General features: G+C 33.5%; 1 pseudogene; it reads left to right on the forward strand.

Annotated features, from left to right (window-relative positions):
- The first annotated feature begins 7,809 nt into the window (after nt 1–7,809).
- Nucleotides 7,810–10,750, forward strand: LOC128126167 (isoleucine--tRNA ligase, chloroplastic/mitochondrial-like; annotated as a pseudogene).
- The last annotated feature ends 1,717 nt before the right edge of the window (nt 10,751–12,467 follow it).

A 12,467-nucleotide genomic window follows, 5' to 3' on the forward strand; every position in this document is an offset into this window, starting at 1 on the left:
CCACACAGATTAAGGAGGCGCAGCTAGAAGCCCTGAAACCCGAGAACGCCGTAGGAGAGGCATTGCGAGGAATGGATAAAAACTTAGAAGTCAAGGGTGAAAAAGCTCGTTAGTTCATGGATCGAATCTGGACACTGAGATTTGGCGGTTACAAAGACGTTGTCATGAACGAGGCTCGCAAGACAAAATACTTCGTTCATCCTGGTTCAGACAAGATGTATTTGGACCTCATGAAACTTTATTGGTGGCCAAACATGAAGGCATAGATCGCTACATATATGGGCAAGTGCCTGACTTGTGCCAAGGTCAAGGTAGAATACCAAAAGCCCTCGGGTTTGCTGCAACAACCGGACATACCCGAGTGGAATTAGGAGCGGATACCCATGGACTTTATAACCAAGTTTCCCAAGACAGAGGATGGACTTGACACTATCTGGGTGATCGTTGACAGTTTAACCAAATCCGCACAATTCCTGCCAATAAAAGAGACCGACAAGATGGAGAAGCTAACTAAGACGTACATTAAAGAAATTGTGTGGCTACATGGGGTGCCAATATCTATAATCTCCGACAGTGATAGTAGGTTCACCTCACAGTTTTGGCAATCACTACAAAAGTCCTTGGGAACCAAACTCGACATGAATACAACTTATCACCCTCAGACTGACAGGCAAAGCGAAAGGACCATTCAAACGCTAGAAGACATGTTGAGAGCTTGTGTGATAGACTTTGGCAAAGCATGGGATACTCATTTACCGCTCACCGAGTTCTCATACAATAACAACTATCACACTCGCATCAAAGTCGCGCCATTCGAAGCCCTCTATAGGCGCAAGTGCAGATCACCTCTGTGTTGGGCTGAGGTGAGTGACATGTAGCTAGCAAGTGGACAAGTGCCTAATAGCACACTCACCGGCCCGGAAATCATACGGGAAACTACGAAGAAGATCGTCCATATCCACAAACGATTAAAAGCATCCGGAGATCGGCAGAAGAGCTATGCTAATTAGCGATGAAAACCCTTGGAATTCCAGGTTGGTGACCGCGTACTGTTGAAGGTCTCACCATGGAAGGGAATGATACGTTTTGGCAAACATGGAAAACTAAATCCAAGTTATATTGGGTCATTCGATATCCTTGCTAGAATCAGCCTGGTGGCGTACAAATTACGACTACCACAGAAACTCAACAACGTACATTCGGTCTTCCATGTGTCCAACCTGAAGAAGTGTCTGTCTGATGAGACTCTTGTAGTCCCACTCGATGAAATCGAGGTAAACGAGAGTCTACACTTCATAGAAGAACCGATGGAAATCATGGACAGGGAAATCAAGAGAACGAAACAAAGTCGAATACCAATAGTGAAGGTCCTTTGGAATGCCAAGAGAGGACCTGAATTCACTAAGGAACGAGAAGATCAAACGAAACAGAAGTACCCACAACTTTTCCTCTAGTTACAAGAACCTATCCAAGATGCAAATTTTCGGGACGAAATTCCCTCTAACGGGGGGATGATGTGACAACTGGCAAATTTTGTGTTAAGCAAGGTTTAAAATGTATCTACGTATAAGTACAACCACAATGTGACCTTGTTGCAATAAAACTTTGAAATCCAAAAGGGAATTGTTTGTATAAGTGTGTGTCTATATATATATATATATATATATATATATATATATATATATATATATATATATATATATATACATAATTTGAAAAACGTATTCGTAATAAACACTTAAAAGTCAAGCCAAGTCAAATGGTTGGGATTTGAGGCATGATTTATGTCATGCCTTTGAGCTTTCGGTTTTGGGGACCCAAGAACATGAGATTTCGATGGTGGTGGGCCAAGAAAACATGCCTAGGCCGAAATCACCCCTGAGCCGAAAACACCGAAGATCCAAAGCACTAGGACCGAAAACACCATTTGAGGAGGGATTAGGACCGAAATCACATGGGGTGTAAGGTGATTTCGGTCATGTCTTGGCTGAAATCACCAATTTGGTCCTCCCTAAGGTGATTTCAGTGGGAATAAAGAGATAAGAAGTTGACTTTATGACTTAATGATTCACCCTTTTCCCATGCAAAACAATATCCAACATATATCAACACAATTAACCAACAGTTAACTAAGCAAATATCCCATCAATTTCTAATCCTTGTCTTTGGACGAGATCACCTCCACAAAACCCACCATTTCCAGTTTACTTCCTAAGATTTCATATTCTTTCAAGAACCAAGTCCAAATAATCTTCCATGTTCAAATCCGTCAAGCTTGTTCTTGGAATTTGGTAAGTATCTCTTCAAAATCTAGTGTATTTATACACTTTCATGTTAGTTTCATCATACTTACACATATCATTATGTGTTAAAACTCTTAGGATAATATCACCTTCAAGGAGTTCATCAACCACATGCAAGTGTTTAGGCTTGGAAATCTTCACACCATCTCTTCAAAACAACCCACAAATCCACTCAATGTGAGTTCATATCCCCACATTTTCGAGTTTTTCATGTTTTTCGGGGGGAGGGGGGGATACATGTAAAACTTGGTTTACCACACAAATACTTGCAATATTTCATCTTTATGTTAAAATAAGATATTATTTTCATGAGTTATGGTTATTACTAGCTTTTATCCAAATATTTGTGATATATTAGTTTACAAATGCAAAACTAACAAAGACAAAAGATATTTTATGTCTTAAAATCATAAGAAAAATTATGATTTGTAAACTACAAGGTTTTTGGAAGCTTTTTACCAAAATATATATTTTCTAACAAGAAGGAGGACATTCTAGTTATTTCACTATTTTGTGGGCTACAATCCAAAAATTTGATGTTTGACCTTACATTTTGAAACTAGACAAGATGATTACTATGTATTTATATAAATGACTATATAAATGTTCTTGACAAACAAACAAGATAAACTATAATTGATATAGTTTGGGAGTCACAAAACCACACTATCATTTCAGATGAAACAAATAAATATTTAAAGGTATAATTATTTCATTTACAAGAGAAAGGAGTTTTCATTTCACGTAAATCGGTTGATACTGGTTGTGAGAAATTTAGCTTCACGGTACCTATCAGAGTACACACCAAGTCCTGAATTATAACCAAAGTCTCTTGTAGGGAGAGCGTGACACCTGTGTATAGATATATACGGGATTGACAACCCCACAACTAAACTGTTGGCTATAGTTAGACCGACATGTCTCGGGTGACAAATGTCGTAACAGTTCTGATGCCCGAAGCATGTCGTTCAGGCAACTAGTCGTATTAGTATGGTTATAATAACTCATATAGGGTATAAAAAAACATTTGATTTACGGGGTAAGATGTGACAACCGTCAAAATTCGAGTTAGTTCTAGATTTGAATAAACTTAGTTACACATATAGGCACTACACATATTAGACTTAGTAACTAGAAGCTAAGTTATAACCTAGTAGAATCTTGGAAACAGATAGATACAATGGATAATGTGCTTGGATTTCACATTGGTATGTGAATTCTACGACTACTTAACTGTAGTGACTATCCATATTCGGGTTACTCTTTGACTAGAACAACATTTCATGAATCATATACACACATCATGCACTTGACCTAGAAGTAGAAGTGAGTTCAAAGTCTCATAGAAAGTTAAGTCAAAGTTGAAGACTAGGACTAGTATACTTGATTCCTCAAATTCGCTTGAATCTCGGAATCACTACATAGAATGCCAATAAACCAATAAAAATAAATTACAAACATTAATTATAACTATAAAAGAGTTATAATACCATAAGATAACTTGAAGTCTCAAATATTCAATTTATTTTGATATTCAAAGTTTATTAAACTTCAAAACCCTAAAAGCCCTAAAACCTAGATTTTATAAAATTTGACATCAAGAATTCTATAAAAATAGTTATGAAACTTATAATATTATCTTAAAACAATTAAATTCAGGGAAATATAATCAAGGAAAATAAAATTTTAAGTCATTAACATTCATCCTTAATTTATAAGTCAAAAATCAAGGTTTCATGAGTAAAAACTTGATTTTAGTGCACATTTTATATAAAATTTAGATATTTTATAAAATAACTTAAATTTTATAAAACAAAATGAATGAGAAAGGGTTATTATACTCAAAATTTCGGACCCCTCTCTTCCCATATATCTCTCTCTCACTCTCACTCTCCAACACACATACATCTCTCTTCTTTCTCTCTCTAGAAAACTCTCTCTACCTTCTCTCTAATTTCTTTTCTCCAAACACCACAACCACAGCCTCTTAACCACGAAATTATGGAGATTCATAAGGGTTTTTCAAGCCACAAATAAATTTAAGGTAAAGAACATACATCTCTTGAAGATCCACAACAATGATTTAAGCTATGCATGTGCATTTTACTTCAAAAACCGACTTCTACTTCATCATCTTCTTCAAACTTGTTTTATTTTTGTTAAAATGGTTTTTAGAATATCATGGATGTGTTCTAACACCATTCATGTATGATAAACAAGGTTGCATGTTCATGATCTTAGTGCAAAAATCGATTTTAAGGACTAAAACATCAAACTCAAGTTAAGAGTTTTTGAGAAACAAATTTTTGTTCATAAATGAATGTATACATTTTGATAAGTTTTAATATTTTGATCTCTGGAAACATAACTAGAATATAAGTTTATCATGATATCTTTTAAAATATTTCAAAAGATTTACTCACAGAAATGATGAAAACTCATTTTTCTAACCAATCACCATGCATGCAATCTGCCAGATTTCTTTACCTGACTTTAAACTATCATATCTCACTCATTTCTTAACCAAAATTCGGGATTCTTTTTCTGAAATATAATATTTTGAGTTAACTTTCAAACCCAACTGGTCACTGTAAAATATTAAATATCCGATTTTTGGCAATTTTTACAAAATGGTTGCGCAAACAGCTCTTTTTCTGTGATCACCATTTTTGCCTTGCATGATCAATGGCGTTAAACCCAACCATAAATCTGGGGAAAAATAATTTAGAAACTTAACATATCCAGTGAATGATGGCTGAAATTTCATGTCTTAAAACCTCACTGAATGGGCTACTCAAATTCATAAACTTCAGCCACATTTACATCTCATGCAACATTTCTTAACTTGTTTGGGTTCATTACCCCTATTTCCCTTCTGAATAAATTTTGAAAATTTTCCTTTTGAAAGCCTCACATGCATGTGATAACCTGTAAAATACCAAGAGCTTTTAGTATTTCTTTGATTTATTAAAATTATTGTTAAAACCAAGGGCATAAATCACATAAAATACTTACAGAGGTCAATAAATCCAGAATAAATTCATGGATGACCCTCATGTTGAGTAATGACCCCTCACTAAATTTAATCAATTTTTGTTGCTGTTTGGTATGATTTCCGATTTTCTTTTTGTTAGGGTATAAATAAATCACAAAACCACTTTAGAAAGTGTGAAAATTTTATTTAACAATTTCTCATACCTTAACTATGATGAGTGACTCAGAAAAATAATTTCAAATTTTTTCATCATGCCTTACTATTTTTCCCAATTTTTGGTAATTATAATTGTCTAAAAATAGGAAAAATAGTTCTGATTATCCAAAATTCATGCAAATTTACCAGAACATTATGTTGTACAGTAGGAGGTTATATAAAAATTTTGAGGATTTTTCTCTACAGTAAACTATTTTTCTCTTAGTTTCTAAAGTTAATTACACTTAAATACACTTAAATACACATAAATACCAAAAACCGGATTATACAATATGAAAACCACTTTTATTATTTTTCCCAGGTTATTTATACTGTAAGTGATGTTACAAAAAGTTTTGGTAATTTATTTTAACTGTTTAATATTATTTCTTCAATTAATGATTATTTAAAGGAATAAAGCAAGGAAAAATAGAAATACCCACTGAAAAATATCTTTTATATTTGTACCATCCTATTTATGTATAATAACAGTTAAATAAAAATTTTGGGTAATTTTGGAAACTGTTTTCTATTTATTTCAATTTTTATTGGAATAAATGCTCAAAAATCATAAAATATAATTTAACATCTTGGAAATCCATTTTTATATTTTTCCCAGCTTCGTAATGTATAATAACACTAATATAAAAAGTTTGGGGAATTTTCTTCACTCATTTCTATTTTTCATGAATTTATAGTTATTCAAGAAACTAAAATGGTGAAAAATAGTTAGACAGCTCAAAAATTCAAGAACATTTATCTTGAGGTCTTTGACTTCAATTAAAACTGAAATGAAAAGTTTGGGATATTTTAGAACTAAATTGATTTAGTTTTGAATATTTAATCATTGGAACACCTCTAAAATGTTAAATATTAACATTTCAATAATGGAAATTTTCCACTTAAATTGTTATATAACAATTGATTCATTGAAATTAAATTTTCACAGAAAAATGTTTGTAACTTATCAATATTAAATTTTGACACACTATTGGCATAATTCTATTGTAGTAGTAAGTATGCTAGTGCTAGATTTCGATTAGAGACTCACTAGCGAATACCATTATTGTAGGAATCGATAGTGGTACCAGTGGAGCGTAGATGAATGCATCATTTGCATCGTCTCAATGCATATTGTGAGTATTCACGCACTCCCTTATTTTCGGTTTTTAAATGTTTTGGGGTGGAAAAGCATGTCCTAAACTATTTTTATGTTCGTTGTATTTATTTCGACTTGTATGAAACTTGGTTGCTGTATTTCGTATCACAACTAGAAAAAAGACCTTTAATGACGCGCTTTTTACGACACGCGATAATTAACGATACGCAAAAGGACGTGCCCTTAAAATAGTGTCATCTCTCCAAAAAATTTAAGGATTTACGTCACGCTTTATTGTGTGCCCTTAATTTAGTGTCTCAAGAAAAAAAAATTAAAAACACGGAGGGCGCTTTATCTTAAACGCGCGTCGTCTGTACCTGTCGCTTTATAATTTTAATGAAACGCGCCTTTAGTAGACAAGGGGGGAAATGAAATCCCCAAAATTTTTAAAACCCGCCTTTTTTTTTTTCTATCTTCTATCTATCTTTCATCTTCAACCTAACAAGGACGAGCATTGCACTCTTGATTTCCCTAACTCTTTCTCATTTTCTGATTCAAACTTGAAAGAATTGAAAAAAAAAATCTATCAATTTTGAAGCCTAAAAAAAATCTAACAAGGACGAGTATCCATCGATCCGACTTCCAAAAATAGAGGGCATCGAATCCACGTCTTTCGGGGTTGGGAGGCAAATGAGAATTTGAAGAAAAGGAATAAGATCTCTTGGGTGTTCAATCGAAGAAAAGGAAATCAGAATCGACGATCACTGCTTTCGCTAATATCCACTCCGCCCTATTATGAACGCAAATGGTAAAGATCTGCTTCGATTTCCCGATTGGTCTTCCTTTTTTTTCTTCTTTCCCTCTTGCCCTAATTATCGAATCCTCATTTTTCTCTCAGATTTGAGTCTCCTCTTTCATCAAAAATAAGAGGTATCAAACTCGAATTAGAGGTTGAAGATCATAAATCGATGGTTTATTCTGTCTTGGAACACATGGCTCTACGAACCCGCCTTGTTCTTTATTGCCTTTATCTATATTTGATCTTTGCAATCGATTCTCCCCTCTCCCTCCTTCTCTCTCGTCTCCGATCCTCTTCTCCCCTACTTCTAACCTTACTTGTTAATTTTCTCATCAGATCTCTGCTCTAGTGTCACTCTGAAGATTAAGAATTTCAAGCCCTAGTGTCACTCTGAGACACAGACGAAAAGAAAAGAAACATGAAGAATGCACCTATCGTTGTTACGACTTATGAAAATTAGTATTTATGTGTCATTCTTTTGAATCTTATGTTTATTTTACTCGATTTTTGTTAGATGTAAGGCAATCGTTTTAGAATGTTTGATTGATAACGATTTTTTTTGTTGATCTTATACGATTTTTTTTATTCTGTTCTCTCTGATATATTTTTTTCTTGCTTTTAATAGGGAACTTTTGTTCTTCATGATGGTCCTCCATATGCTAATGGTGATTTACACATGGGACTTGCATTAAACAAGATCATAAAGGATATTATTAACTGATATAAGGTATGATTTGATGTGGTTGTCTTCACTTATTGAAGGATAGAAGTGTAATTTTTTCTATCTTCCATGATTTTTGTGCTATATCCAAATCCTTTTACAGTGATAATGCAAAAGGCTATCCTAGAAAATGATTTTAGTCAAGTTTTATGTGTGAAAATGTGCTTTATAGTATAAATACTATGCAAGTATGCATATGATGAATGTGTATGAGTGTATCTAAACTTCTATTATTTATTTATTTATTTATTTTTTTGACAGCTTCTTCAATACTGTAAAGTGCATTACATTCCTGGATGGGATTGCCATGGTCTACCCATTGAGTTGAAAGGTAAGTGATAGTTTGTTGCTTCTTCTTCCATTAAATAATCTTTTAACTTAAGTCATATTTATATATCTTCTGTTTTTCTTTATGTTAATATGATAATTTGGTCATTTACTGAAAAAGAAGAACAAGGATGAATAGTTAAATCCGTTAACCATGGAATCTGAAGGATTCCAACGTAATGGTAATGGAATTCCATCCATTTGGCAACCCTGGAATGGAATCTCGAATTCCAATTCCATCAGATTAATGCAATTCAATAATAAAACTGAATAATCTTTTAAAGCTTATATTAATTAAGACTTAAGAGTAATTTTCTGTTGAACTATCTTAGTATTGCAGTCATTGGATCAAGATGCTAGAAACGGATTGACACCAATAAAATTAAGAGCAAAATCAGCTAAATTTGCTAAAGCAACAGTCAAGGCACAAATGGCATCATTCAAGGTCAATTTATTATAATTCTTTATTAGTATTATTAAGAAAAAAAAGATAACATTAAACATATATAATATATAATATATGTCTACAGAGATTTGGAGTATGGGCAGATTGGGATCATCCTTATCTCACTCTTGATCCAGAATATGAAGCTGCTCAGGTACTGATGCCAAATTATTATTATTATTATTATTATTATTATTATTATTATTATTATTATTATTATTATTATTATTATTATTATTATTATTATTATTTTTATTATTATTTAATTGTTTTGTTTTTTCTAGATTGAAGTGTTTGGGCAAATGGTTTTCAAAAGGTACATATACAGACGGAGAAAGCCAGTGCACTGGAGTCCTTCATCACGCACTGCTCTTGCAGAGGCTGAATTAGAGGTAAACAGATAAGATTATAATTAAAAATAAATAAATAAATAAGATTTTAGTTAATTTCAAGAAAACAAAATTATAATTTAATTCATATCATGAAATATTTACTAAAAATAGGATACATATATAGAGTGTCTTATTTTCCTTGGAAGTTTCTTGCAGTATCCTGAAGTCCATGTTTCAAAGATCATGTATGCAATTTTCAAATTACTAACTACTCCAACTAAAGATGGATTACTTGATGAATTTCCCAAATTGTCCCTTGCAATTTGGACCACAACTCCTTGGACTATTCCTGCAAATGCTGGTATGTGTCCACCTTCATAATTCATATATCATGTATCATGTGAGTTTTTCTTTTTCTTTTTCTTTCTTTCCTTAAACAACTTTTATGTAATTAGTTGTTTATCTGTAATAGTGTAATTTTTCTTCTTTCTTTTTTTAGCTGTTGCACTGAATTCCAAGCTCCAGTATGCCATTGTTGAAGTGCAATCACCTTCACCTGATGTTACTTCATCTTCTGAAGATGGAAAGAAGAGAATTGGTAGTGTTTTGAAAGGCTCTAAGATACCATTTTTCATTGTTGCACTTGACCTTTTGTCAACACTGGAATCCAAATGGAATGTGAAACTTGCTGTTATGAAAACAGTTTTCGGTTCAGATCTTGAAAATTGCAGGTATACTTAGGTAGGAATGGAATCATTCATTCAGATTCCATCCAACCAACAAGTCTCATAGTTTCATGTTTTTATCAAGACTTACTTTTTTTTCTGAAATTACTTATTTTGAACAGATATGCACATCCAATAAATGGGGAAGAATGTCCAGTTGTGATTGGAGGAGATTACATCACAACAGAATCAGGAACAGGACTTGTCCATACTGCCCCTGGACATGGACAAGATGATTATTTTATAGGTTTGGGCTGTTACAGGGGGTAGTGATGGGATTGCAAATACCAACTCGGTTTGAGTTCTATTTTGCATCCATCTCTGATTTGAGTTCACCTCTTCAACGACTGAAGAATCCATCTCTTCATTTTAATCCATCGCAGCTCCCTGTGACACACTTACCAACTCGGTTCACCTCTTTGCTTGGTAAATATATATTTGCATCTTTGTTTTTTCTATTTGTTAGTATTGATCATCTATTTTTATTGTGTTTCTTTTTTGAATCAGTTGTAAGTTACCCTGTCTGAGTACATATAAATAGAAGGAAGATGTCCCAATGTGGATGCCATCCAGGTGTTTGTTGAAAGTCCCAAGTGAAATTTGTTGTTATTTTAGACATCGTATAGTAGCTAAGTTCAATGGAAAATCTATTTTATTGAGTAAGTTTTATGAGTTTTTTGATGAAAGGTTTAGATTTTGTTGATGTCATAGCTAAACTAATTATGTTCTCTTTCTCCTTCTCCATTTACAGAATCAATGATGGGTTTGGGGAAAACCCTGTGAAACAGCCATTTGAATGTGATGATTAGGTTCGGTTGTGATGGAGACAGGTTGGTTTTCTGACATTGCATGGAGCCAATTTTGGAGTAGCGAAATGTAAGAACAATCGGATTCAAAGCAATCCAAAACCGAATATAACTGGTTGTCCATGGTGAGTGAGCCCAGTTATTGAGATCAGTGGAACCCTAAACTGATGGGCTACGTATGAAGTGTTTAATCTATTTACAACTAAATAGAGTAAAGTCAAATGCTTTGACCACAGAAAATGGTGGAAGTGTTGGCTTATCATCTATAATTGAAGTTGATGTTAAGTCAGTAGTAACAATGGCAAGAGGAACTACTTACAAGTAAGCCTTTCTTATAGATTTTTACCATTAATTTTTAAGAATAGCAGCTTACTTCTAACTAAAATTTGCATTTCTTTTATCATTAATCATTTTTTTTGTTAGGGATGGGCCTTTATTGATGGTTGCATGTGGTAGAGATACTATATCAATTGCTAGCTATGTAAAAAGATTAGCATCTGAAAATGTATTTGCTGTTCAGGTGAGTCAACTCGAATCCTTTCTCCTCACATTAATCAGTCAAATAAACTTTTTTATGAAAATCTCTTTTTAATTTAATATTTTTAAGATTTGGTAATTGGGTTTCAGATTCAACATCCAAGAAAACAAGTGAGTAGGTTTGACTTGGTGTACAATTGACTATTTGTTTGATCTGCCTCGACTCTTGAGTAAGTTCTGAATGGGTAAATGATGTCTGTCTATACATAAAGTCTTTCTTTTATGGTCCAAATGACTTGTGAGTAAATGACCATTGTACCCTTCTGTTTAGAAACAAGGTAGAATAACAAGTGATTGTTTATTTGATATGTCTAGGGTAAGTTCTGAATGGGTAAATGATGTATGTCTGTAGTATGTGCTGTATACAGAAAGTCTTTCTTTTTTGGTCTGAATGAATTAAACAGAGTTGTATGATTATTTGTTAGTTTTATAGGAATGTATAACCCATGTTAGCAATGTATTATTTTTGTTTAACATTTGAATGATTCTTTGTATGACATTACAATTTGTGTAATTTATTTTATTTTTTGAGTATGAAATTTTATTTTATATTATGCAATGGATTGTATTTTTTGTATATGGTATTTTATTTCTATTATGAGAAATTAAATGCAAATTTAATTTAAAAATTAATAAATATATAAATTTATTTTTTTTAAACATTTAAATTTACGATACGCAAAAATGTGTGTCATCTTCATTTATGACATGGCCTTTCTTGACAGGGGCTTTCTTGATACGCATTGCGTGTCATTAACACGCGCGTCGTAAGGTTACGACACGCGAATGTGTGTCATCTTCCTTTATGACAGGGCCTTCCTTGATACGCATTGCGTGTCGTAAACGCGCGTCGTAATTGCGCGTCGTAAATGAGCGTCGTAAATGCGCGTCGTCTATAGACGACGCGCAAAAGCGCGTCGTCTCTCTTTATGACAGGGCCTTCCTTGACACACATTTGCGCGTCGTCTGAGCCTTTTACGACGCGCAATGAGCGTCGTAAAAGGCCTTTTTTCTAGTAGTGTATGTATGTGTATGTTACTTTAATTCATGAGGACTGTATCGCGGTTAAGTCCCTGGAATCTCTAGACACAACTCATTAACTCTTTTGAGCCTATGGTTATTATGGATAGCGCTATCAGGAGGTAGACAACTCCTCACTCGCACGATTCGCTTGAGTGCATTT

The sequence above is a fragment of the Lactuca sativa genome, chromosome 5 (genome assembly GCF_002870075.4).
Source record: "Lactuca sativa cultivar Salinas chromosome 5, Lsat_Salinas_v11, whole genome shotgun sequence".
NCBI lineage: Eukaryota > Viridiplantae > Streptophyta > Magnoliopsida > Asterales > Asteraceae > Lactuca > Lactuca sativa.